The 22,327-nt window shown below is 46.9% G+C and overlaps 1 protein-coding gene and 1 long non-coding RNA gene across 6 annotated transcripts in view; one reads left to right on the forward strand and one right to left on the reverse strand.

Annotated features, from left to right (window-relative positions):
- Positions 1-457: 457 nt before the first annotated feature.
- LOC140429330 (uncharacterized) lies at positions 458-2,365 on the reverse strand. Its single transcript, XR_011949040.1, has 2 exons — positions 2,163-2,365; positions 458-2,050 (listed from the first exon to the last, which is right to left on the reverse strand). It is a non-coding gene; the product is annotated as an uncharacterized lncRNA (long non-coding RNA).
- The window catches only part of ccdc125 (coiled-coil domain containing 125), a 118,562-nt gene continuing 97,859 nt past the window's right edge, over positions 1,625-22,327 (forward strand). The window contains exons 1-2 of one of the 5 annotated variants that reach the window (XM_072516176.1): positions 1,656-1,738; positions 4,547-4,606. The gene's annotated coding sequence lies outside the window, so the exon portion shown is untranslated. Of the gene's footprint in view, positions 1,739-4,546; positions 4,607-22,327 lie in introns of all 5 variants that reach the window. The other 4 variants (XM_072516172.1, XM_072516175.1, XM_072516174.1 and 1 more) reach the window with 4 other exon arrangements.

Genomic DNA, 22,327 nt, shown 5'->3' on the forward strand with positions numbered 1-22,327 from the left:
CCTGGCCAACATTTATCTTTCTACCAACATCACTAAAACATTATCTAGTTGATTGTGGGAGCTTGCTTTGTGCATACTTCTTGTTTCCCAACATTGAGAGTTACTGAACCTTGGCTGTCAAATGCTTTGCTGCATCCTGGGATGAAAAATGCTATTGAAATGCAAGTCTTTTTTAAAAATTGGTTCTTAACTAATGCCATGAGTTACAATATCGCACTGAGTAATATGGAGAAGGGGCAAAACTAACTTCTTGGAATGTTGGTTACCCACCCACCATTTTAATTGTTTCTGAACAAATGTGAAGTCATACTTAAGTACATAAGTTATAGAGTATGTATTTAGTACTCTCATCTGGAAGGGGAAAGGCAACAGTACTTGCATAGAAAAGTTTAGGTACATCTGCATCATTGTGAAAAGCAACTTGGTATATGCCCAAAAGAAATGTGACAATTCAATCAAATGTAATACATTTTAATTTCACTTATTTACAGTATCACTAACTGCTGTCTGATTGGGTGTTGGTTTTTAAAGTTAAACTAGGACTCAAAACTCTTGGTATATCCATCTTATTTTCTCTGTTTTAATGTAACCTATCAGACATGACTTCCTGATGAATAAAATACAGTAATGCTTTGTTCAGTTTCCCCCTTCACAAACAACTGTTTTTACAGGAACTGGGAGTCATGTTCTGATATTATTTCTATAGCCTGATCTATTCTGATTTGTACAAGATGATAAATACTTTCTATTCAGCAGAATTAAGTTTTTCAAGTAATTCAAAGCTTTTGAATCAAAATTTTGTAATATTTGCCAAGAACACAAATATTCAGTGCAGAGGTTACAACAAATACCATCTCTTTAGCATCCCCTGTCCCGCCCTTATTTTTCTGCATTAAATGTAATCCCAATGAACACGGGTGAGCCAGGTGAATTGCATCAATTTCCTTTCGTGAGCTGCAGAAGAAAATGAAAGAGACCAGTTTATAGAAACTTTCACTGTTTCACCATTGAAGAAGGGTTTATTTCCACTCTACTCTTTTCACGTCACTCTATGGTTCTCAACCAGAGAATTGCATGGGTGAACAATTGCTACCACTCTACCTCATTGGGTGCAGTAATGGCGTGATTATGTTCCTGGATGTGGCAATCCAAAGGCTTTACACGAATGCTCCAGAAAATAATGAGTTCGTAACTCCTGTGGTGGAATGTGAAATCAGTTAAAGAAAATCTGAAAATTAAAATAAACTGCCACCCGTCAATTCCAGCTGCTGGACTGCAGAGTGAGAAGCTGAACATGAGTCGGTGGGCCCAGCTACCATGTGTAGTTGGAATTTCAGGTGAGGAAGGATGGTGTTAATATGTGCCCGACCAGTTTTGTACTTAGGAAAAAAAAAGTGCAGTTGGAAGTCCTGATAGAAGTAGACTCCAGCCAACCATCACACCCATTGCAAAAGTCACCCAAATCATCTATCCAGAAAAAGTCACTTTCAGTTTGGTCCAGGAACAACCTTGACTCCACATTCCCTGTTGGTGAAAAGGGAGTTCCTGATGGGATGTGGTGACTGAAGGGATGGTGCAGACTCTGCTACCTGAGCCGCACCTAGAAAGCGGTGACGTCTCGGCCGGCCGGCCGGCTGGGTCGGTCACGTGCGCCTGGATTTCCGCCATTTGTTTTCCGGGGAAAGAAGCGGAAAGTTTTCCCGGATCCGACCAAGTGGGAAAGGAGCGATCGGGACCGGTAAGAGTTGGGGCGGGGGTGAAGCGAGCCTGGTCTCAGTGTGAGCCGGCCCCCAGTGAGAGAGGGACGCTCCTGTCGGGGTGGCTGCATTGCTCAGTGCCCGACAATGTCCCTTTAATCTTCATTCAGTCACATCTTCCTTCCGCCCTGCAGTCTGTCGGAAAGAGAAAGATTTGTTTCTGACCTAGCAACTTGTCGCGTATCTGTTGAGTTGAAGTGCAGATTTCTGAGGCCGGCTGTTGTTTCTGCAACCTGGCATTTTGAGATCGACCCAACAAACGGCGCTGCCCACACATCAGTGATGTAAATGACCTACATTGTCAGAGAATGTTTAGAGTGAGATTCATTATCCTCAAACGTAAATATACAAGTAAATATATATAAATATCTGATTGATCAGATGTTGATATTCATCCACAGAAACCTCCTCCAATTTAAAATTCTCAACTTGTTCCCAAATTCTTCAATGGCCTTGCTCCATCGGATCGCTCTGTAGCCTTCCCCAGCCCGACGACCACCTTGGCCCTACGCTCTCTGAAACCTCTTACTTCATGGCTCCTTAAGTCCTAACTCTCTGACCGATGACCAAGCTATTACCTGTGGTAATATGGTAATAGGACCTGTGGTAATAGCTCCTCCCACTGAGTGTCTTTTTTTCAGAGTATGTTCCTGTGCAACATATTGGGTTGTTTTGCCATGTTAAAGACACAAAATGCAAGCCTTTGTGCTTTAGAATAAGTGTCCGATTATGCAATGCTCAAAACCTTAGTCCTCTGCCAATGGAACAGGACCATTGACTGATCAGAAAGTCCAGGACTACAGTTTACGTGCGTAGGCGCTGCTTTTGTTTCTACAACGGTTCACCTTTTCCATTTTCTGTTGTTGCCACTGGATTCTTAAACACTGAAATCACCTATGATTATAATTTGTTTGCCTCTTGATGAGTTGAAGGCTTTTGTTCATCCTTATTCATTAAGGTGGTAATCATTTTTTGTTCAAAATCGAAATTAAACATAACTTTGTTGCAGGTTTAGCTATTTATTGACCAAAATATGTGAAGCAGTTTAGCTAATAACTGAAGGAGAAAGATACGCGTCAGAAATGTTTTTAAAATTTGTTTTTACTCCAACTTTATCCTGTTGTGTGTGATGATTAATTTTCCTGTATAATTTCCAAACCCACGACCGCTCCCATCTAGAAGAACAAGAGCAGCAGATACCTGGGAACCCCACCACCTGGAGGTTCCGCTCCAAGTCAAACTCCCCCTCCAAGGGTGGCACGTTAGCACAGTGGGTTGCACTGTTGCTTCTCAGCTCCAGGTTCCCAGGTTCGATTCCCGGCTTGGGTCACTGTCTGTGTGGAGTCTGCACATTCTCCCAAGGTCTGCATGGATTTCCTCCGGATGCTCCGGTATCCTCCCACAAGTCCCAAAAGACGTGCTGTTAAGTAATTTGGACATTCTGAATTCTCCCACTGTGTACTTGAACAGGCGCCGGAATGTGGCGACTAGGGGCTTTTCACAGTAACTTAATTGCAGTGTTAATGTAAGCCTACTCGTGACTATAAAGATTATCATTAAGCCATTCACCACCCTAACTTGGAAATGTATCACTATTCAAAGAACAAAGAAAAATTACCGCACAGGAACAGGCCCTTTGGCCCTCCAAGCCTGCACCTATCCAACCCCTCCGCCACCTGCCTAGCCCCCGGAAGTACGGAGGATTCTGTAACTTCCGGATGGTCCAACACCAGAGTGGTTTGCTCCACTTTTTACGCCGGCGTCGGGCCATTGCGGGGATTCGGAAGAATCCCGCTGCAGAACTTTGAGTTTCGGCATCTGAAAGTGCAGTTACCAATTAAAGTAGAGGATGCTCAAGAGACCAAAGAGGTTGTGAGGCTGGAGGAGACTACATAGATAGGGAGGGAAGGATGAGAGTTTTAAAATCAAGGCATTGGTTGTCCGGGAATCATTGCAGGTCAACAAACACAGGTGATGGGTGAATGGGACTTGATTTGAACTTGGGCCATGACAGTAAAGTTTTGGATAACCGAAGTTAAAAAATGAAAATCGCTTATTGTCACAAGTAGGCTTCAAATGAAGTTACTGTGAAAAGCCCCTAGTCGCCACATTCCATCGCCTGTTCGGGGAGGTTGGTACGTGAATTGAACCGTGCTGCTGGCCTGCCTTGGTCTGCTTTAAAAGCCAGCTATTTAGCCCTGTGCTAAACCAGCCCCAGGAGTATGGAGTAGTTTATGGAGTACTTTAAATTATTATTTTTTTTTGTTCACATTTGTAGTACCACAACTAATTTTATTGCTTTTCCACCTTGGAAGATTTTTGCAATATTTTATTTTTCTGTTTCTGTTATGTTACTAATTGAAGGCTGCCGTTCTGTTTGTTTTTACTGGATCTGTTGAATTCTGAGTTTTACTAAAGTCTGGTTGTCTTCTGTTTGCAAACAGGTTTTGCCAGTGCATTACATCATATGCAAAAGAAGGTTAATGTGCATTTATTGATGGGATATAGATGCAGAATATTCTGTTTTCAAACAGTTGAAACTTGAGTATGGGCTCTGATAAACTTGACAATCCTGAATTTTGAATGTTAGAAGAGCATTGATACTGTTTCAATAAATTTGTAGCACCACAGGGTGCTGGAATTTAATCAAGTTCGAAGCAAATATTTCAATTTATTATCACTGGTTAAATTTGCTATCGGTGATATTTCCATTAAAGGCACTTGACTTAATTTCATTAGCTCACTTGGGTTATGCGTTTAACATAATTTGGTGTTGTCTGTTCTCACAGGTTTTTTTTTAGATATTGGCTGATGAAGAACATTACATTGGCAGTCAGTAGAATGAATTAGTAAGTAAAATTATAGTGTAAGAATGGCTTTATTCGATTATTGGAGATTCCTTACTTAATGGCATAGGGACAAGGATGTTTTACTTTGCTTTGTTGAATGAGTCTCAACAACACTGATATAGCAAAGTGACTTAAAATGCGGCACAGTGGTGCTGTAAAAATACAGATGGTGACTCATAGTCATGGAGATGGGCTTTCAGGAGAGTTTTTAAAGGATGAAAGGATATGGAGACAGATGGCCTTATGGAGTGAAAACGAGGCCTAGGGGCTGAAGGGTCGACCATCAATGGTGGTATCAATGGAAGGAGGTCAGAATTAGAAAAATGGAGGGTTTGGAGGGCTGATGAGGCTGGGGGCATGGTGATTACAAACTGGCTCCTTAATCCAGAGCAAAAACAGAAAATGCTGGACAAGCTCAGCAGGTCTGACAACATCTGCGGAGGGAGCAGGGAGAAAACGGTTTGAGAAGGACGGGTTGCATCTAAACTGGAGGGAGATAAATATCCTGGCAGCGAGGTTTGCTAGTATCATGCAGGAGGGTTTATGCTAGTGTCATGCGAAAGGGTTTAAACTAGTGTGGCAGGGGGGATGGAACCAGAGCAATAGGTCAGAAGGTGAAATAACTGAGGGGGAACTAGAGAATAGGGCCAGTAAGACTCCGAGGAGGAACAGGCAGGGAGATGTTGCAAAACACAGACTGGTGATCTGAAGTGCATTTGTATCAATGCAAGTATAACAGGTAAGGCAGATGAACTTAGTTCTAAGTACTAATTCCAAGCTCTATGACGCTGTTGCCATTACAGAGACTTGGTTGAGGGAGGGACAGGAATGGCAGCTACAGGATCTGGATGTTTCAGGCGGGATAGAGGGGGATGTAAAAGGGGTGGGGGAATTGCACTACTGGATAAGGAGAATATCACAGCTGTCCTGCGGGAGGACACCCAAGAGTGCTCATGCAGCGAGGCAATATGGGTAGAGCTCAAGAATTGGAAGGGTGCTATCACAATGTTGGGGGTTTATTACAGGCATCCCAACAGCCAGCGGGACATAGAGGAGCAGATATGTAGGCAAATGTTGGAAAGGTGTAAAAGCAACAGGATTGTTGAGGTGATGATTTTAACTCTCCCTATATTGACTGGGACTCACTTTGGAAGGAGCATGCAGGACGGCTTCTTGAAACAATATGTAGGTAGTCCAATTAGGAAAGGGGCCATGCTGGATCTGGAATTGGGGAATGAGCCTGGCCAGGTGGTAGAAGTTTCAGTAGGGGAGCATTTCGGGAAAAGTGACCATAATTCAGTACGTTTTTTTCAGGTACTGTTGCGTAAAGATAAGAGTAGTCCTCAAGTGAAGGTACGAAATTGGGGAAAGGCTAATTACATCAATATTGGGCAGGAACTGAAGACTATAGATTGGGGGCAGATGTTGTGTTGTTCCTTGTGTCTTAATAACACTCGTAGTCTTGAAGTTGAAGTAGATCTTTATTGTGAGTTCATTTTCTCTTCAGTGCTTAACTTTAAGTTACATTTGAGCTGCCTATCTGTGTCTTGCTACCAGCTCCCGTTCCTGTGAAGTGTGTGCTGACTTCCTGTTTGTGTGTATTTATACCTCCCGTGCTCCCTCTAGTGATTGCTTAGTTGTATTGCATCTACATTGACCCCTTGCTTAATATATACAGTTATACAGATCACCACATCCCCCCCTTTTATCTTTACATATTTTCTGTACAGTGTTAAAGAAAATTGTACAAAACAGTTAGATTACTTATGATATGTATATCTGTACAAGTGATGATGATATTGGATATTTTACAAAGCCAATTAAGATTTATGAGTCTAATCTTAATAAAAATATTTATGAGTCCAAACTTGATGAATTTGTCCATTGAGCTTTTTCTTTTTCGTTGTTGACGTGGTGATATTGATATTGCAACTCTGTTGTGAATGTTGTCGGTGTTCTTGTTTTTAAGTAACCAACAAGTCATCCCGAGGTGTTTGAGTGGTCGAACCACTGATGTTGAGTGACATGGACTTTTTTTCTCAGCTTGTGTTATCGATTTAGTGTGTCATCTGCCTTGAAAGCTGGTGTGCTTGCTTGTTCTGGAGCAGATGTGAATTTGTGCGATTCGTTGTCATGCCATGGCATGTTTGTAGTCTCGTCATTGTTTTGCAGTGTGCTGTGGCATTGTCCTTCATGTGCAGCATTGTACCATTTTGTACAGGTTGTTTCATTGTTGATGTTTCTGTCTTTGTTGTTTTCGTTGTCGTTCTTGTTGCTGTTTTTGACGTATCTGTCTTTGCTGTTTTTGTTGTCGTTCTTGTTGTTTCTGTTTTTGTTGTTTTCATCGTTATTCTTGTCGTTTTTCTTGTTGTGCTTGTTTCTGTTTTTGTTGTTTTCGTTGTTGTTCTTGTCGTACTTGTTGTCTTTGTTATGCTTCTTGTTGTTTTTGTTGTTCTTGTAGTTTTTCTTGTGCTTGCAGTTTTTGTTGTTGCTGTTGTTGTTCTTGTTTCTGTAGTGCTTCCTGCAGTTTTTGTTGTTCTTGTTGCGCTTCATGTTGTTTTTGTTCTTGCTGTTGTTGTTCTCGTTTCTGCTGTGCTTCTTGTGGCTTTTGTTTCTCTTGTTGCGCTCAATGAGTGTTCCGTGTGGATAATTTGCGTAATTGGTGCGAGTGTCCTTTGTGGTATCTGTTACCTTGAGCGTTTCGTCTCGAGAATGGTCTGATGTTGCATTGATGTTGGTGACATCAGTCATTTGTGGTGGATTTGATTCCTCTTCTTTGCTTTCTTGGTGCTCCTTCTGGAGTCAAAATCTTCAAGATTTCATTCTCTTGTGGGTCTTGGTGCTCCTCTTGTGGAGTCAAAATCTTCAAGATTTGAATTGACGTGGTCTCTCTGGACTCATGAGTAGCCCTACTCTGCTTCTCTACAGACGAGCTGAGATCTGTCAGTCTCGCTGTGATGCTGCACCTCCTGTATGCCAAGTGTGATGACATTGTCACTGTTTTCGCATGCAGTGGGTAGACTTGCATTGTCTTCTTCATGATTATGTGAGCTTGGTAGACTTTCATAGTCTGCTTGTGGTGCTCAGATACGGTGGGTTGACCTTCATGGTTTTGATCATGCATGGTGTTTGCAATGGCGTGTTTGTTTGCTTCCATTTTGGAGTCTGTCAACGAGCTGTCCGTGGAGGCTTGCGTTGCTCCCCCTGTGGACTCTTTCATCATCTCTCTGTGGAGTCATGTAGTGTTCTCTCTGAGGAGTCAATCTGTGCTCTCAACAGAGTCGTTCTGTGCTCTTTGTGTGGCATCGTCTTCTTCTTGGGTATTGCTGTCATCCAATGTCTCGATCTGCCATGGCATCATGGTACAGATCACCACAGATGTGTGAGGGTAAATCAACATCTGGCATGTGGGAAGCTTTTAAATGTCAGTTGATAGGAATTCAGGACCGGCATGTTCCTGTGAAGAAGAAGGATAAATGTGACAAGCTTTGAGAACCTTGGATAACAAAGGATATTGTGAGCCTAGTCCAAAAGAAAAAGGAAGCATTTGTAAGGGCTAGAAGCCTGGGAACAGACTAAACCCATGAGGAATATAAGGAAAATAGGAAGGAACTTAAAAAAAGGAGGCAGGAAGGCGAAAAGGGGTCACAAAAGGTCATTGGCAAACAGGATTAAGGAAAATCCCAAGGCTTTTTACACATATATAAAGAGAAAAAGGATAGTCAGGGAAAGGGTTGGCTCACTCAAGGACAGGGGAGGGAATCTATGCGTGGAACCAGAGAAAATGGGCGAGGTACTAAATGAACACCTTGCATCAGTATCCACCAAAGAGAAGGACTTGGTGGATGATGAGTCTGGGGAAGGATGTGTAGATAATTTGGGTCACATTGAGATCAAAAAGGCAGAGGTGTTGGGCGTCTTGAAAAACATTAAGCTCGATAAGTCCCCAGGGCCTGATGGGATCTACCCCAGAATACTGAGGGAGGCAAGGGAGGAAATTGCTGGAGCCTTGACAGAAATGTTTGTATCCTCATTGGCTACAGGTGAGGTACCAGAGGACTAGAGAATAGCTAATGTTGTTCTTTTGTTTGAGAAGGGTAGCAAGGATAATTGAGGAAACCACAGGCCAGTGAGCCTTATAATCAGTGGTACAGAAATTATTGGAGAGGGTTCTTTGAGACAGGATTTAGTCCCATTTGGAAGCAAGTGGACGTATTAGTGAGAGGCAGCATGGTTTTGTGAAGGGAGGTCGTGCCTCAATGACTTGATCGAGTTTTTCGAGGAAATTACAAAGATGGTTGATGAAGGTAGAGTACTGGATGTTGTCTACATGGACTTCAGCAAGGTCCCTTATCATAGACTGGTACAGGAGATGGAGTCACTTGGGATCAGAGGTGAGCTGGCAAGATGGATACAGAACTGGCTTGGTCATAGAAGCAGAGGGTAGCAGTGGAATGGTGCTTTTCTGAATGGAGGGCTATGACTCGTGGTATTTTGCGCAGGTTTAGTGCGAGCACCTTTTATTTTTGTAGTATATAAAAATGATTTGGAGGAAACTGTAACTGGTCTGATTAGTAAGTTTGCAGACGACAAAGGTTGGTGGAATTGCGGATAGTGATGAGGACTGTCAGAGGATACAGCAGTTTACATTTTGGTTGGAAACCTGGGCGGAGAGATGGCAGATGGAGTTTAATCCGGACAAATGTGAAGTAACACATTTTGGAAAGTCTAATACAGGTGGGAAATATACAGTAAATGGCAGAACCTTTAGAGTATTGACAGACAGAGGGTTCTGGGTGTACAGGTCCACAGGTCACTGAAAGTAACAGTGCAGGTGGAGAAGGTAATCAAGAAAGCATATGGCATGTTTGCCATCATCAGACAGGGCATTGAGTGTAAAGATTGGCAAGTCATGCTGCAGCTTTATAGAACCTTAGTTAGGCCACACTTGGAATATAGTGTTCAATTCTGGTTGCCACACTATCAGAAGGATGTGGAGGCTTTGGAGAGGGTACAGAAGAGGTTTACCAAGATGTTGCCTGGTATGGAGGCATTAGCTATGAGGAGAGGTTGGATGAACTCATTTTGTTCTCACTGGAATGACAGAGGTTGAGGGGCGACCTGATAGAAGTTTACAAAATTATGAGGGGCATGGACAGAGCGGATAGTGAGAAGCTTTTTGCCAAGGTGGAAGAGTCAATTACCAGGGGACATAGGTTCCCGTACCAGCCTCCCCGAACAGGCGCCGGAATGTGGCGACTAGGGGCTTTTCACAGTAACTTCATTTGAAGCCTACTTGTGACAATAAGCGATTTTCATTTCATTTAAGGTGCGAGGGACAAAGTTTATTGGAGATGTGTGAGACAAGAGACGTCTTGACAAATACATGAATCGGATAGGAATAGAGGGATACGGACCCAGGAAATATAGAAGGTTTTAGGTTAGATGGGCAGCATGGTCGGCGCAGGCTTGGAGGGCCAAAGAGCCTGTTCCTGTGCTGTACTTTTCTTTGTTCTTTTTTCTTTGAGTCGGATCTATGTCAATGCTAGCGAGAACTGCAAATAGGATCAGATTTGTACTGTGGTTGGGGGGGGGGGGGGGGGGGGGGGGGCGGGGGGGGGGGGGTGCTGCTGCAGTGGAGCAGTGGGACTGGATAGAGAGCCAACGATAGATGGAGATTGACAAAAAGTGTCATGGATAGAAAGACAAAAGGAATGTAAATGGTGATCATGGCAAAGAAGGATGCTGATAGTGGTACAGAAAGAGATTATAATATGTTAATGACAGAACAATGGTAAGCAGTATATCAAAGTACAACTAGGAACAGATAGCTCAAATGAGGTGGAGGAGGGGGGACCATGGTTGGGGAAAAATGGATTGATGGAAGAAATGAAAATAAATTGATGGAAATAAAAACAGGGTGAAAGTGGAGGAGAGGGTTCACATCTAAAGTTGTGAATTCCATGTTAAGTCTGGAAGGTTGTAACGTGCCTCTTCGGAGATGAGGTGCTGTTCCCTCAGTTTGCATTGGGCTTCACTGGAACATTGCAGTAGGCCAAGGATGGACATGTGGACATGAGAGCATGACAATGAGTTAAAATGGCAAGCGACAGGAAAGTCAGGGTCCAGCTTGCGAATGGACCAAAGGCGTTTTACAAAGCTCCAATGCAGAGTAGTCCATATTGGGAGCAGCAAATGCAATAGGGCCAGATTGAAGGAGGTGCATGTGAAGCTCTGCCTCACCTGAAAATAGTGTTTAGACCCTTGGATGGTGAGCAAAGAGGAGGTAAAAGAGCAAGTGTTGCACCATCGCGATTGCATGGGAAGGTGCCGAAGGCAACAAAACAAGAGTTCAGCATGGTGCCGAGCCTGAGATTTGTTGAAGTGGGGGCGTTTAGGTATGAAGCTGAGTACAGCATGTTCAGCCTCCGAGAGGGGAAGGTCAGAGGGAATAGTGAATATAAGGCAAGGGCTGGGATTAGAAAGGATGGGGTCTGAGGGACAGGAAGGGGTACAGTAAGTTGCTGGAGCTTGCGTTCCTTAACACCTGAAAGGAAGAGAAAATGTTTCTTGTTAAGACATATTAATGTATTATTTCCAGTTCTCTCCAGCTTTGACAAAGAGTCATCCAGATTTGAAATGTTAGCTCCCTTCTCCCTCCACAGATGCTGCCAGACCTGCTGAGATTGTCCAGGATTTTCTGTTTCTGTTTGTATTTCAGATTCCAGCATCTGCAGTAATTTGCTTTTATCCATAATCCAGAGACCTGGGCTGATCATCAGGAGACTCGAGTTCACACCCCACCATGGTAGCTGGGGAATTTAAATTTGGTCAATTAACTATTCTTAAATAAAAAGGAAGTGTCAGTAATGATGACCATGAAACTACCCAATTGCCTAAATCCATCTGGTTCGCTAATGTCCTTTGGGAAGGAAAACTGTCGTCCTCACCTGATGTGGCCAAGATGTAACTTTTAAGTGCCCACTGAAATGGCCCAGTCAACTACTCAGCACATCAGGGATAGACAATAAATGCTGACTTTGTCTGCGAATCCCACCACATGAATAAATGTAAAAAAATAGAGAAACTGGAGTGTGAAACTATGGAGTGATTTTTGCATGAGGATGAAAATGTTCCATTTGAAGTGTTGGTAAACTAAGCCATCCATGATAGCAGGGAAAGAATAAGAAAATAACTGAACAGGTACATGCCAAAAGACCAAAAACAACACCCAAACTGCTCAATCGATTGCAACGTATGTATGGCAAAAAAACATGGAGCTAGGTCAGCTCCATGTGAGAGTGACTTGGGTGGGTTAGGATTAGAGTTTTGCATGAGCTGAAGGTAAGGAGAATGGGAGGCTGGGCAGGAGAGCAGTGGAATCGCCAAAACTGTAGTTAACAAAGACATGGCTGAGAATTTGAGATCTAGATGCAAGGGGCAGGGATGTAGGTGCGCAGAGTTAAAAAGGGGCAAGTAGGTGCGCAGAGTTAAAAAGGGGCAAGTAGAAAGCCATTATGGTAAAATTATATAGACGTTGGAAGCTCTTCTGTTAATTTAAATCATTTCTGGATTTCTTTTTAAAAAAATATATTTTATTCAAATTTTTCGGCCAAACAAAACAGTACAAAGATTTTTCCCTTTTTACAACAATAACCCCCCCCCCCCCCCCGCCCCCCCCCCCCCCCCCCCCCCCCCGGGTTGCTGCTGTTACCTTCCCATTTCCTTTATCGTTCTGCGAGGTAGTTAATGAACGGTCGCCACCGCCTGGTGAACCCTTGAGCCGAACCCCTTAGTGCAAACTTTATCCGTTCTAGTTTTATAAACCCTGCCATGTCGTTTATCCAGGTCTCCACGCCCGGGGGTTTGGCTTCCTTCCACATAAGCAATATCCTTCGCCGGGCTACTAGAGACGCAAAGGCCAAAACATCAGCCTCTCTTGCCTCCTGCACTCCCGGCTCTTCTGCAACCCCAAATATAGCCAACCCCCAGCTTGGCTCGACCCGGACCCCCACCACCTTCGAAAGCACATTCGCCACCCCCACCCAGAACCCCTGCAGTGCCGGGCATGACCAAAACATGTGGGTGTGGTTTGCTGGGCTCCTCGAGCATCTCCCACACCTATCCTCTACTTCGAAAAATTTACTGAGCCTTGCTCCGGTCATATGCGCCCTGTGCAAAACCTTGAATTGTATCAGGCTAAGCCTGGCGCACGAGGACGAAGAGTTTACCCTACGTAGGGCATCTGCCCAAAGCCCCCCTTCAATCTCTTCCCCCAGCTCTTCTTCCCATTTTCCCTTCAGCTCATCCACCATGATCTCCCCCTCGTCTCTCATTTCCCTGTATATATCCGACACCCTACCATCCCCCACCCATGTCCCTGAGATCACTCTATCCTGAATCTCCTGCGTCGGGAGCTGCGGGAATTCCCTCCCCTGTTGCCTCGCAAAAGCCCTCAGTTGCATGTACCGAAATGCATTCCCTTGGGGCAACCCATATTTTTCTGACAGCGCTCCCAGACTGGCAAACGTCCCGTCTAAGAACAGATCCCTCAGTTGCACAATCCCAGCTCTTTGCCATGCTCTAAATCCCCCATCTATTCTCCCCGGGACAAACCTATGATTATTTCTTATCGGGGACCGCACCGAGGCTCCTGTCATTCCCCTATGCCGTCTCCACTGCCCCCAAATTTTCAGTGTTGCCATCACCACTGGACTTGTGGTGTATTTCTTAGGGGAGAACGGCAACGGCGCCTTCGCCAGTGCTTGTAGGCTGGTTCCTTTGCAGGACGCCATCTCCAATCTCTTCCACGCCGCTCCCTCCCCTTCTCCCATCCACTTACACACCATTGAAATATTGGCAGCCCAATAGTACTCACTTAAGCTCGGTAGTGCTCGTCCCCCCCTCTCCCTGCTACGCTGCAAGAACCCCCTCCTCACTCTCAGGGTCTTCCCAGCCCACACAAAACTCATGACACTTTTCTCGATTTTCTTGAAAAAAGCCTTCGTGACCATCACCGGGAGGCACTGAAACACAAAAAGGAATCTCGGGAGGACTACCATTTTGACCGCCTGCACCCTACCCACCAGTGACAGGGGCACCATGTCCCATCTCTTAAAATCCTCCTCCATCTGTTCCACCAATCGTGTTAGATTTAGCCTATGTAAGGTTCCCCAACTCCTGGCTATCTGAATCCCGAAGTACCGGAAATCTCTTGTTACCTTCCTCAGCGGTAAATCATCTATTCCCCTACTCTGCTCCCCCGGATGCCCCACAAACAACTCACTCTTCCCCATATTATATTTGTAACCCGAGAATTCCCCAAACTCCCTGAGTGTCTGCATTATCTCAGGCATCCCCTCCACTGGGTCCGCAACATACAGCAATAAATGATCTGCATACAATGATACCCGGTGTTCTTCTCCTCCCCTGAATACTCCCCTCCACTTCCTGGAGCCCCTCAATGCTATGGCCAGGGACTCAATTGCCAATGCAAACAGTAACGGAGACAGGGGACACCCCTGCCTCGTCCCTCTATAAAGACGGATGTAGTCAGACCTCTGCCTGTTCGTGATCACACTTGCCACCGGGACCCTATATAGCAGCTGTACCCATCCAATAAACCCTTCTCCAAAACCAAATCTCCTCAACACTTCCCACAGGTAGTCCCATTCCACTCTGTCCAATGCTTTCTCGGCGTCCATCGCCACCACTATCTCCGCCTCCCCCTCTGGTGGGGGCATCATCATCACCCCTAGCAGCCTCCGTATGTTCGTGTTCAGCTGTCTCCCCTTAACGAACCCAGTTTGATCCTCATGGACCACCCCTGGGACACAATCCTCTATCCTCGTCGCCATCACCTTGGCCAGGAGCTTAGCATCTACGTTCAAAAGGGAAATGGGCCTGTAGGACCCACACTGCAGCGGGTCTTTTTCCTTCTTCAAAAGTAATGATATCGTCGCCTCCGACATAGTCGGGGGCAGCTTCCCCCTTTCCCTGGCCTCATTAAAGGTTCTCGTCAAAAGCGGGGCCAGTACATAGAACATAGAACATAGAAAATACAGCACAGAACAGGCCCTTCGGCCCACGATGTTGTGCCGAACCTTTGTCCTAGATTAATCATAGATTATCATTGAATTTACAGTGCAGAAGGAGGCCACCCGGCCCATCGAGTCTGCACCGGCTCCCGGAAAGAGCACCCCACCCAAACCCAACACCTCCACCCAACACCAAGGGCAATTTTGGACATTAAGGGCAATTTATCATTGGCCAATTCACCTAACCTGCACATCTTTGGACTGTGGGAGGAAACCGGAGCACCCGGAGGAAACCCACGCAGACACTGGGAGGACATGCAGACTCGCACAGACAGTGACCCAAGCCGGAATCGAACCTGGGACCCTGGAGCTGTGAAGCAATGTGCTATCCACAATGCTACCGTGCTGCCCTTAAGAACAAATAAATCTACACTATATCATTTTACCGTAATCCATGTACCTATCCAATAGCTGCTTGAAGGTCCCTAATGTTTCCGACTCAACTACTTCCACAGGCAGTGCATTCCATGCCCCCACTACTCTCTGGGTAAAGAACCTACCTCTGATATCCCTCCTATATCTTCCACCTTTCACCTTAAATTTATGTCCCCTTGTAATGGTTTGTTCCACCCGGGGAAAAAGTTTCTGACTGTCTACTCCATCTATTCCCCTGATCATCTTATAAACCTCTATCAAGTCGCCCCTCATCCTTCTCCGTTCTAATGACAAAAGGCCGAGCACCCTCAACCTTTCCTCGTAAGACCTACTCTCCATTCCAGGCAACATCCTGGTAAATTTTCTTTGCACCTTTTCCAAAGCTCCCACATCCTTCCTAAAATGAGGCGACCAGAACTGTACACAGTACTCCAAATGTGGCCTTACCAAAGTTTTGTACAGCTGCATTATCACCTCACGGCTCTTAAATTCAATCCCTCTGTTAATGAACGCGAGCACACCATAGGCCTTCTTCACAGCTCTATCCACTTGAGTGGCAACTTTCAAAGATGTATGAACCTAGACTCCAAGATCTCTCTGCTCCTCCACATTGCCAAGAATTCTACCGTTAACCCTGTATTCCGCATTCATATTTGTCCTTCCAAAATGGACAACCTCACACTTTTCAGGGTTAAACTCTATCTGCCACTTCTCAGCCCAGCTCTGCATCCTATCTATGTCTCTTTGCAGCCGACAACAGTCCTCCTCACTATCCACAACTCCACCAATCTTCGTATTGTCTGCAAATTTACTGACCCACCCTTCAACTCCCTCATCCAAGTCATTAATGAAAATCACAAACAGCAGAGGACTCAGAACTGATCCCTGCGGTACGCCACTGGTAGCTGGGCTCCAGGCTGAATATTTGCCATCCACCACCATGCTCTGACTTCTATCGGTTAGCCAGTTTGTTATCCACCTGGCCAAATGTCCCACTATCCCATGCCTCCTTACTTTCTGCATAAGCCTACCATGGGGAACCTTATCAAATGCCTTACAAATCCATGTACACTACATCCACTGTTTTACCTTCATCCACATGCTTGGTCACCTCCTCAAAGAATTCAATAAGACTTGTGAGGCAAGACCTACCCCTCACAAATCCGTGCTGACTATCCCTAATCAAGCAGTGTCTTTCCAGATGCTCAGAAATCCTATCCTTCAGTACCCTTTCCATTACTTTGCCTACCACCGAAGTAAGACTAACTGGCCTGTAATTCCCAGGGTTATCCCTAGTCCCTTTTTTGAACAGGGGCACGATTGGCACCACTCGCCAATCCCCTGGTACCACCCCTGTTGACAGTGAGGACGAAAAGATCATTGCCAACGGCTCTGCAATTTCATCTCTTTCTTACCATAGAATCCTTGAATATATCCCGTCAGGCCCGGGGGACTTGTCTATCCTCAAGTTTTTCAAAATGCCCAACACATCTTCCTTCCTAACAAGTATTTCCTCGAGCTTACCAGTCTGTTTCACACTGTCCTCTCCAACAATATGGCCCCTCTCATTTGTAAATACTGAAGAAAAGTACTCGTTTAAGACCTCTCCTATTTCTTCAGACTCAATACACAATCTCCCGCTACTGTCCTTGATCGGACCTACCCTCGCTCTAGTCATTCTCATATTTCTCACATATGTGTAAAAGGCCTTGGGATTTCCTTGATCCTACCCGCCAAAGATTGTTCATGCCCTCCCTTAGCTCTCCTAATCCCATTCCTCAGTTCCCTCCTGGCTATCTTGTATCCCTCCAGCGCCCTGTCTGAACCTTGTTTCCTCAGCCTTATATAAGTCTCCTTCTTCCTCTTAACAAGACATTCAACCTCTCTTGTCAACCATGGTTCCCTCACTCGGCCATCTCTTCCCTGCCTGACAGGGACATCCATACCAAGGACACGTAGTACCTGTTCCTTGAAGAAGTTCCACATTTCACTTGTGTCCTTCCCTGACAGCCTATGATCCCAACTTATGCACTTCAATTCTTGTCTGACAACATCGTATTTACCCTTCCCCCAATTGTAAACCTTGCCCTGTTGCACGCACCTATCCCTCTCCATTACTAAAGTGAAAGTCACAGAATTGTGGTCACTGTCTCCAAAATGCTCCCCCACTAACAAATCTATCACTTGCCCTGGTTCATTACCAAGTACCAAATCCAAAATGGCCTCCCCTCTGGTCGGACAATCTACATACTGTGTTAGAAAAGCTTCCTGGACACACTGCACAAACACCACCCCATCCAAACTATTTGATCTAAAGAGTTTCCACTCAATGTTTGGGAAGTTGAAGTCACCCATGACTACTACCCTGTGACTTCTGCACCTTTCCAAAATCTGTTTCCCAATCTGTTCCTCCACATCTCTGCTACTATTGGGGGGCCTATAGAAAACTCCCAACAAGGTGACTGCTCCTTTCCTATTTCTGACTTCAACCCATACTACCTCAGTAGGCAGATACTCCTCGAACTGCCTTTCTGCAGCTGTTATACTATCTCTAATTAACAATGCCACCCCCCCCCCCCACCTCTTTTATCACCCTCCCTAATCTTATTGAAACATCTATAACCAAGGACCTCCAACAACCATTTCTGCCCCTCTTCTATCCAAGTTTCCGTGATGGCCACCACATCGTAGTCCCAAGTACTGATCCATGCCTTAAGTTCACCCACCTTATTCCTGATGCTTCTTGCGTTGAAGTATACACACTTCAACCCATCTCCGTGCCCGCAAGTACTCTCCTTTGTTAGTGTTCCCTTTCCCACTGCCTCACTACATGCTTTGGCATCCTGAATATCGGCTACCTTAGTTGCTGGACTACAAATCCGGTTCCCATTCCCCTGCCAAATTAGTTTAAACCCTCCCGAAGAGTACTAGAAAACCTCCCTCCCAGGATATTGGTGCCCCTCTGGTTCAAATGCAACCCGTCCTGCTTGTACAGGTCCCACCTTCCCCAGAATGCGCTCCAATTATCCAAATACCTGAAGCCCTCCCTCCTACACCATTCCTGCAGCCACGTGTTCAACTGCACTCTCTCCCTATTCCTAGCCTCGCTATCGCGTGGCGCCTCGCTATCATGTGGCACCGGCAACAAACCAGAGATGACAACTCTGTCTGTCCTGGCTTTTAACTTCCAGCCTAACTCCCTAAACTTGTTTATAACCTCCACACCCCTTTTCCTACCTATGTCGTTGGTACCAATGTGCACCACGACTTCTGGCTGCTCACCCTCCCCCTTAAGGATCCTGAAGACACGATCCGAGACATCCCTGGCCCTGGCACCCGGGAGGCAACATACCTTCCGGGAGTCTCGCTCGCGACCACAGAATCTCCTATCTATTCCCCTAACCATTGAATCTCCTACAACTATTGCTTTTCTATTCTCCCCCCTTCCCTTCTGAGCCCCAGAGCCAGACTCAGTGCCAGAGACCTGGCCGCTAGGGCCTTCCCCCGGTAGGTCATCCCCCCCAACAGCATCCAAAACGGTATACTTGTTTTGAAGGGGAACGGCCACGTGGGATCCCTGCACTGTCTGCGTGTTTGTTTTTTTCCCCCTGACTGTAACCCAACTATTGTTGTCCTGTACCTTGGGTGTGGTTACCTCCTTGTAACTCTTCTCAATCACCCCCTCTGCCTCCCGGATGATCCGAAGTTCATCCAGCTTCAGCTCCAGTTCCCTAACACGGTCTTTGAGGAGCTGAAGTTGGGTGCACTTCCCGCAGGTATAGTCAGCGGGGACACTGGTGGTATCCCTCACCACCCACATCCTACAGGAGGAGCATGCAACTGGCCTAGCCTCCATCCCTTCTTACCTGACAGAATATAGCTGCCCTGTGGACTAACTAGATCTCCGCCCTCCGACTCTGCTCCCAGTCAGCTACACTTTCTGTAAACTCCTGGCTCTCTTCTCACTCTTTGCGTAAATGTCGGAAACAAAATGAAAGGAGCACCTTACTCCCTCCTCACCTAACTCCCTCGGTCACCAAACTCTTACTATAGCACTCAAAAAGCACCAAATTCAGCACTCAGTGCAAACTCAGTGCATATATTTCCTATAAAATTCCACCGGGAACGATCCGGTCCCGGGGCCTTCCCCGCCTGCATGCTCCCAATCCCCTTTATCACCTCCTCCACCTCAGTCTGTGCTCCCAGTCCTGCCCTCTCCTGCTCCTCCACCTTCGGGAATTCCAGCTGATCCAGGAAATGCATCATTCCCTCCTTCCCTTCCGGGGGCTGAGCCTTATACAACCTCTCATAGAATGCCTTAAACACCCCGTTCACTCTCTCCGCTCCCCGTTCCATCTCTCCCTCCTCATCTCTCACCCCACCTATCTCCCTCGCCGCTCCCCTCTTCCTCAATTGTTGGGCCAGTAGCCGGCTCACCTTCTCTCCATACTCATACTGTACACCCTGTGCCCTCCTCCACTGTGCCTCTGCCTTACCCGTGGTCAGCAGGTCAAATTCCACATGTAACCTTTGTCTTTCCCTGTACAGTCCCTCCTCCGGTGCCTCTGCATATTGCCTGTCCACCCTCAGAAGTTCTCTCAACAATCGCTCCCTTTCTTTACTCTCATGCTTCCCTTTATGTGCCCTTATGGATATCAGTTCCCCTCTGACCACCGCCTTCAACGCCTCCCAGACCACTCCCACCTGAACCTCTCCGTTGTCATTAAGCTCCAAGTACCTTTCGATACACCCCCTCACCCTTAGACATACCCCCTCATCCGCCAATAAGCCCATATCCATTCTCCAGAGTGGGTGCTGTTCTTTTTCCTCTCCTACCTCCAGATCTACCCAATGTGGAGCGTGGTCCGAGATGGCTATGGCCGTATACTCCGTCCCTGTCACCTTCGGGATCAGTGCCCTTCCCAGGACAAAAAAAGTCTATCCGTGAATATACCTTGTGAACATGGGAGAAAAATGAGAACTCCTTATTCCTCGGCCTAATAAGTCTCCAGGGGTCTACTCCTCCCATCTGCTCCATGAAGTCCTTAAGCACCTTGGCCGCTGCTGGCCTCCTCCCGGTCCTGATCCTCGACCGGTCCAGCCCTGGATCAAGCACCGTATTGAAGTCTCCCCCCATTACCAACTTTCCCGCCTCCAGGTCCGGGATATGCCCCAACATACGCCTCATGAAGTTTGCATCATCCCAGTTCGGGGCGTATACGTTCACCAGAACCACCGCCTCCCCTTGCAATCTGCCACTCACCATCACGTATCTACCCCCACTGTCCGCCACTATGGTCTTTGCCTCAAACAGTACCCATTTCCCCACTAAAATAGCCACCCCCCTATGCTTCGCATCTAAACCTGAATGAAACACCTGTCCCACCCATCCTTTACGTAGTCTAACCTGGTCTGTCCGTTTCAGGTGCGTCTCCTGCAACATAACCACATCTGCCTTTAATTCCTTTAGGTGTGCGAGTACCCGTGCCCTTTTAATCGGCCCATTCAGCCCTCTCACGTTCCACGTGATCAGCCGGGTTGGGGGGCTCTTTACCCCCCCCCCCCCCCACTAGCCATCCCCTTTTTTTAACCCAGCTCCTTACCCGGTTCCCACCTACCCGTATATCCCACCGACGGTGCCCTCCCGTCTCGACCACCCCGCCCCATAACAGCTCCCCCTTCCCCTTAGCAGCAGCAACCCAGTTAGCCCCCCCCCCCCGCTAGATCCCCCTCTAGCGTAATTACACCCCCCATGTTGCTCCCAGAAGTCAGCGAACTCTGGCTGACCTCGGCTTCCCCGTTTGCCCTCGGCCCCTCACTGTGCGAGGCCCCCTCCTTCCTGCGTCCCTGTTCCCGCCATAATAACCATAGCGTGGGAGCAACTCCCGCGTTTCCCACTCGGCCCCACCCCTAATGGCGCAGTTCCCTTCTCCTTCCCCTTTCCTTCCCACCGGCGCCCACAGTTCCTCATACTCCCCCCCCCCCAAACGAGGGGAAGAGAGAAAAATTAACAAATTGAAAAATCATCCCCCCCCCCTTCCCTTCCTCGTCCCACATAATCACCCCACCACTTTATCCCAGAAGCTCTTTCTCTCGCCAGACTATTCCAGCTTCTCGTCCACAATGAATGTCCACGCCTCTTCTGCCGTCTCAAAGTAGTGGAGTTTCCCTTGGTGTGTGACCCACAATCTCGCCGGTTGCAACATTCCAAATTTAATCTTCTTTTTGTGAAGCACCGCCTTAGCCCGATTGAAACTTGCCCTCCTTCTCGCCACCTCTGCACTCCAATCCTGGTATACGCGGATCACCGCGTTCTCCCACCTACAGCTCCGAGTTTTCTTCGCCCATCTTAGGACCATCTCTCTGTCGTTGTAGCGGTGGAACCTCACCACGATGGCTCGAGGTATTTCTCCAGCCTTTGGTCTTCGCGCCATAACTCGATAAGCTCCCTCCACCTCCAAAGGGCCCGTCGGGGCCTCCGATCCCATTAGCGAGTGAAGCATCGTGCTCACATATGCCCCGACGTCCGCCCCCTCTGCGCCTTCGGGAAGACCCAGGACTCTTAAATTCTTCCTCCTCAAATTATTCTCCAGTACTTCCAACCTCTCCACACACCTTTTGTGCTGTGCCTCGTGTGTCTCTGTCTTCACCACTAGGCCCTGTATTTCATCTTCATTTTCAGCAGCCTTTGCCTTCATGACCCGAAGCTCCAGCTCCTGGGTCCTCTGCGCCTCCTTTAGCCCTTCAATCGCCTGTAGCATCGGGGCCAACACCTCCTTCTTCAGCTCTTCCACACAGCGCCGCAGGAACTCTTGTTGCTCCGGGCCCCATACCAAACGGCCACCTTCCGACGCCATCTTGCTTCGAGCTTCCCTTCCTTGCCACTGCTCCAAAGGATCCACTGCAATCCGGCTGCTGTTATCTACTTCTTTTCCATTCCCTCTATCTTTCTGTGAGGTAGTCGACGAACGGTTGCCACCGCCTGGTGAACCCCTGAGCCGAACTCCTTAACACAAACTTAATCCGTTCTAACTTTATGAACCCTGCCATATCATTTATCCAGGTCTCCACACCCGGGGGTTTGGCTTCCTTCCACATTAACAATATCCTGCGCCGGGCTACAAGGGACGCAAAGGCCAGCACGTCAGCCTCTCTCGCCTCCTGCACTCCCGGCTCTTCTGCAACCCCAAATATAGCCAACCCCCAGCTTGGTTCGACCCGGACCTCCACCACCTTCGAAAGCACCTTT

The sequence above is a fragment of the Scyliorhinus torazame genome, chromosome 9 (genome assembly GCF_047496885.1).
Source record: "Scyliorhinus torazame isolate Kashiwa2021f chromosome 9, sScyTor2.1, whole genome shotgun sequence".
NCBI classification, from domain to species: Eukaryota; Metazoa; Chordata; class Chondrichthyes; order Carcharhiniformes; family Scyliorhinidae; genus Scyliorhinus; species Scyliorhinus torazame.